The following is a 6,542-nucleotide window of genomic DNA, read 5'->3' as shown; positions in this document are numbered from 1 at the left end:
GTGTGTTGTTGCCATGTTTTCCAGGTGAGTGTGAAGTGATCCTAGTATTACTATTTAACTAGCTACTTAATTCAAGAGGCTATTAGATCAGCCCATCTAAATTTGTGCTGAAATTATATTAGGCGTAAAAAAAAACATTGTGTGTTTCCGGTTTCCTGACCAACCCTAATTCTACGCTGCGACCCTAAAACAATTTGACTACCAAAAAAAAAAAAAAAAAAAAAACATTTTTGCAGAACACCGTTTAAAAAAAAAAAAAAAAAAAAAAGGTTCCTACCTACCTACCTATTTTTTCCAGAGATGAAACCTGAAACACACACATTTTTTTTTTGGACCTTATATTAATAATTTATATAGTTTAGGAATGTTAATATTTCTCTTTAAGGGTGCAGTCAAAATTTATTAACCCCAATTTTGCCCTTTTTTATACTTTTGGTGTTAATATTCAAAATTTTAAAATTGACCGTATTTGTTAGGTTATCCCTATCCCGAGTCAGACCCCCGATCCTATCGGAGGCCGGACTCGGGATAGGCGTGTTTGAAACCCTAGTGGTATATGGACATGTTAAACTAGTTACTAAGACTAAGTCAAGAGGCTGTCCTGGGTTTGCTGCCATTATCAAGATGTCTCTGACTAATGGAACCTGTGTAACCGTCAAATATTACATGTTAAATACATGTTTCTTAGCTAGGTATAGCCTGGAATTGATACGGCATGTTTGGGGTGGGGCACTCACATTGTGTTTTTGGGGCAACAGGAAAATATAAACTGGTGGGCAGAGAGAAAAAAGAGGTGTGACTGAAGGGGGCCTTCATGCCTCCCTTCCCCTGGCTACCTCAATGAGCAGACCTGTGGATGTTTTATACCCATTTCGATCAACACTCCCCGGACTGGTATCATGGTCTGTATATTCTCTGTTTCTGGACATCCTAATGCTTATAGAAGCACTGACTTCATTTTATTTCTTAATTCACTATATGGGTTTTTTCTCAACTACCAAATTATTGGGAGGTAAAATCCAATTTGGTCTTCTGGGTGTATACTACCAAATCAAATCCCATAGACGACAATAGTAACATATGTGGCTAAAACTCCTACCTGCAACGTATCAACCGACATAAACGCCACGGATATAAATACTACCACCCCTCACACTTAAAGTGAATCAGAAAAAAATGGGGGTCAAGCTGCTCGTTTCTGAGATAACGGGTAGCGTCTATGACTACCCTAGTTCCGCACAAAATTCGAGTACTTTTTTTTACAGGTACCCCATACATGTTTCAAGCACAAGGCTACTTGACACATTGGTACTAGATGAAATAAAATTGCATTTTTTTTTAACCCAGATAAAACTATTATTTTTTACAACCAACACACTCACATTTATAACCAATCACAGGACTTGTGGTGTTCACTTCTCTATCAAAAGTTCGGTGCACCTCCAATTTTGACCCAGCCGGAAGTTATTTGGTCTAGTAGTACCTATACTGATAACATACATTTTTCAAAAAGTGTCCAGCTATGTGTCTTTATGACAACCAGGATCTGGTGTATTCTGACATAAACTGACAACCTCACTGATACTGTTGTTTCTACAGTGCAACCTAATATAATGTACACCTCAAAAAACATATATATTGCATATAGTTTTGTACAAATGCAATATGTCATATTAAACAACAAAATGTTTTAAAATAAAACTCCTGAAGATATTTACTTTCATTTGGGTTTGTGTACTCCGGTATATATATAGAGACAACAAAGATAGTCAGAGTACCTCTACCCCTTTAAAGAATTCCATTAAAACACATGCACATGATTGACCCCTAGATTATGAAGACCTTAACAGGCACATCAAAGAAATATCAGTATTAAAAAAATACACTGTCTGAGGAAGGAAACACAAACATGACTGTACCTGTATCAAGTAATGACTTAATGTCCTGAACATTAGTGTTGGGAGGAAATCCTGTATGCTGGGTGTGGGTGTCTTCAAGTTACCAGGTGTGGGAATTTCAAATCCATCGGCCATGCTGATTTTCATAATGAACCATGAAAACCATTGGCAGCCACCAATATTCCTGACTATATTTTATTTATAGCCTACTGTAGTTGGAGGTTTTAATAGTTGTGATATCTGGAATTATCATGCAGCTTTCACACATTTATTTTTGATTAATTACTGAAAAAAACTATTTTTAAATGACAAAATTACCCTAACATCTATTTTCTTGCATTATTTTCTAATCCGGATGAATACAATATGTATATTAGATGTATTCCTACAATCTGTAATCCAGCATTTTATTTAGCTAGTAACATTAGGTAATACAGCTTTAACAATAAAATAAATTATCAACTTAATCCAAGGCAGATAATCAAATCAGAAAAAATTGGTTCTGAATCTAGTATAAACTCGAAATGCTTTTCATGAGAGCTAACTAAGTGATTATTAAGAGAAAAAAATGATCTGGAGATCTAAGTATATGTTTAACAACCTTAATGTTATGTACAAATAAGAATAGAAGGCACAATAGTGAGAACAAATTTAATTATGTTTTTGGTAAAGTTTTTCTTCAAATTTACTTAAATTTTTTCATAAAACTACTATTTTGTCTAAAATATAACTTAGCATCCTATAAATATGTCAAAATGACAATAAAAATCAAGTTCTTTACAAATTTGAGTTTTCAGAATTTCATACATACAAAATTAACAATGTTAATGGAAACTAAAGACATTAACCCACTATTGGCACATGCTATTTTTAATATAAAAATAAATTGCTATTAAAATCTTACTTCAGGTTGCCTATATATAATACCATATTTAAGAACAGTTGTATATGGCAAGTCAAATACCATGTAAAAAGAAATTATTGAAATCTTTACAGTATGAATTATAGGCCAAAACCAACTTTTCTTCAGTGCTAACTTTGATTCAAACTCCATTCAGAGCCATGTACAGAGATTATTATCACGGTCAAGGTCATTGTGAACTTGCATGGTCGAGTGATGGCTAATTAATCAACCAGTATAGTTTAATTAAATAAAATGACAAAATCATAATATTTTTTATTATGCACTGAATATGTGCTATAGCCTATAGGGTGTATACTACCAAATCAAATCCCATAGACGACAATAGTAACATATGTGGCTAAAACTCCTACCTGCAACGTATCAACCGACATAAACGCCACGGATATAAATACTACCACCCCTTACACTTAAAGTGAATAATAAAAAAATGGGGGTCAAGCTGCTCGTTTCTGAGATAACGAATAGCGTCTATGACTACCCTAGTTTCGCACAAAATTCGAGTACTTTTTTTTACAGGTACCCCATACATGTTTCAAGCACAAGGCTACTTGACACATTGGTACTAGATGAAATAAAATTGCAATTTTTTTTTACCCAGATGAAACTATTATTTTTTACAACCAACACACTCACATTTATAACCAATCATAGGACTTGTGGTGTTCACTTCTCTATCAAAAGTTCGGTGCACCTCCAACTTTGACCCAGCCGGAAGTTATTTGGTCTAGTACTACCTACTAGATAAGGATGACTTAAAAACTCTAATATGATGACATTCTAAACAAAATACATATTTAATAAGTACTCTGTAATTTTCATAATTAATAAGGCTCTGTTAGTGGGTAAAATGTTACAATGGCAGCAAATTAAAGTCAATCTTTCTTTTTGACATTTGTCTGCTGATTCCCTTCATTCTGTGGATTCTTGTTAAACTTGAACAGCTGCAGAACAGCAGACAGGGTTCATTGCTATGGTTGAACAGCTGCAGAACAGCAGACGGGGTTCATTGCTATGGTTGAACAGCTGCAGGACAGCAGATGGGGTTCATTGCTATGGTTGAACAGCTGCAGAACAGCAGATGGGGTTCATTGCTATGGTTGAACAGCTGCAGAACAGCAGACGGGGTTCATTGCTATGGTTTTGCAGTACATGAATGTTGAGAACATTAGTGCAATTTTCACTCTAGTCTATGGTCTTTCAGATCTCAGTATCAAAGGCCGTGCTATGTGTTATCCTCTCTGTGGGATGATGCATATAAAAGTTATCTTGCTATCAGGGCCGTACCCTCCGGGGGGGCAGGGGGGGGGCAGCTGCCCCCCCCCCCCCGAGAATCTTGTCCTTTTTTTTTTTTTTTAGATATCTCCAGTAATAGCATAGAAATGTTTAATCTTTATAGTATGTTAAAAATTATTTATAAAATTTAGTGCCCCCCCATGGATTTTGGTCAGGGTACGGCCCTGGCTACTACTACAGTACTAGTGCAAAAATGTAGCAGGTTTCCTCTAAGACTATATTGTATCAAAATTACCAAATAGTTGACATCCAATAGCCAATGATTAACAAATCAATGTGCTCTAGTGGTGTCATTAAACAAAACAAACGTGGGTTTTTTTCCAGCTCTCTGACATTAATGGTGTGATAAATATGAGGGATGGATGTAGTTCAGTGGTAGAACTTTTTGTCTGAGGGGAAGTGGGTTACACAATTGATTGCAGTAGGTAGACACAGGATTTTTTTTTATGGGGAGGGCGGCACCCACAGACATGGCATAAGGTGTGGTTGGAGTATGGTCGCTCTAGCTATGCCAGTGGGTAGTGTCTTCTACACTTCAAATGCCTCACGACTGGTGTATCAAAGGCCATATCACTGGCATGGCCAGGATTTTATATTGGGGGTGGAGGTGGGGCACACTGTATAATTTTATAAAATTTAATAGTTAAAAAAAAGGCTTGATTGGGGGGGGGGGGGGGGTCGTGCCCTCCCACCCCACCTCTATCCTAGCTACACTACTGCATATCATTAGACATGGGATGGCACTCTTAGGGAAGATAGAAGAAACATGCCTGAATATTGACAACTTTTTACAGTGGCCTGAATTCTGTGTAAGCACCACCATTCCTATATTAACACAGGTTAAAGAATTAAGTACCAGATGTTGATCTTCCTCTCCCACTGGCCTGCTCATCAAATCATCACCTACATTATTATGTCATCAATGTGGCCACTGAATTTTCAAAATCGGCTGAATATAAAACTCAATTTGCATAATATTGAGTGAAGCACACACAGATCAAACTGACCACCACCCCACCCCCCACCCTCACCACCGACATTCCCCTCTTGTTCGCCTATTGTTAACTGCGCATTTTACAAACGTATGTATATTATATGAACAATGACAAGGATGGTGACAAACGGCACACCGACATGTTAAAACAATGTATTTTTCTTCCTTGTTTTTACAAATCGTAAATAAACATGTATGTGTATTAAAACATTGTTAGGTTACAGCTTACACACCATCGCCTTTAATAGTCTGTAGATATGTCATAGGCATCGGTAATTAATTTAGCACCGACTCAACCCCCACACCCAAACTGTATTACTTCCACCGCTAGTTGAAAGCAAAAAAGCACGGCTTTTATCATGGGCGGATCCAGGAAATATTTTTTTGGGGGGGGGGGGACCACCAAAAAAGAAGGGCACATTGACTCGTCAAAAGGGCACCTTACTACAAGTTTTGATATTTACAATTAATATGAATTCCTACAGTTCTACGTCATAATATACTAGCAATAATGAAGTAAATTGGCGTCACTCGCGTTAGAACCTCAATGGGGCCCCATTGAGACTCAATAACACCGACACATATCTGCAAGTTTGCGCATGTACACGAAAATCTTGACTTCATTTATCTACAATATAATTATTGTTTACTTAAAAAAAAAAAAATTCTACAAACAAAAAGGGCACTTGGACATTTTGAGGGTCCCCCCTCTTGGATCCGCCCATGTTTATTATACCACGGTTTAAAAAGGGTGGGCGTTGAACGTTGCAAGGGTATAATGGTTATGAAACGTTATGGAGGAAGGAGGGTGTTTGTCAAGTACGTAACATTTTCAAAACTCTTGTCTCTTTGTATTTATAATCTAAATTGCACGCAGTTATTGTATTCTTCTTTAACAGACTATTTTCTATCAATCTGTATTAAAATTAGTTCTACTGGTCTATAGTAATTAACCAGTGGAGCTAATTTTAATTAGATTGATTTTCTATCTAGCTAATATTTATTCCCAAACCGAACACACACAAAATCTAATAATGTCAAATTACGTCATTATACAAAGCGGAGGGTTGTCCGTGGTATTTTTAAGGTGTGGCATTAGCGTTACAAAATGGTACATGAGGGGAGGGGGTATTACAAACATGCCATATTTTGCGTTACATAATTGTTGAATGTCCCCTACGAACCTACAACTCGTACTTGAAAAGAGTGTTGAGCTACACCCCGCCTCGCATGTTGTAGAATGTTTTTTTTTTCAAAGAATAAATCAGAAGACGAACTCTTCCAATCAGATACGTTGTAATACAATCAAAATGTGAAAGTGGACGGACTGGAAAAAAAAGAAGAAAAATGGAAAATAAAATAAAATTGCATACCACTATTCATCCGTTAAACACTGCATGAATTTTCGGGGTAGGCTACCAGCTGGGGTTTT

The sequence above is a fragment of the Gigantopelta aegis genome, chromosome 4 (assembly GCF_016097555.1).
Source record: "Gigantopelta aegis isolate Gae_Host chromosome 4, Gae_host_genome, whole genome shotgun sequence".
In the NCBI taxonomy this organism is placed as follows: domain Eukaryota; kingdom Metazoa; phylum Mollusca; class Gastropoda; order Neomphalida; family Peltospiridae; genus Gigantopelta; species Gigantopelta aegis.
This window is presented reverse-complemented; position numbering follows the sequence as displayed.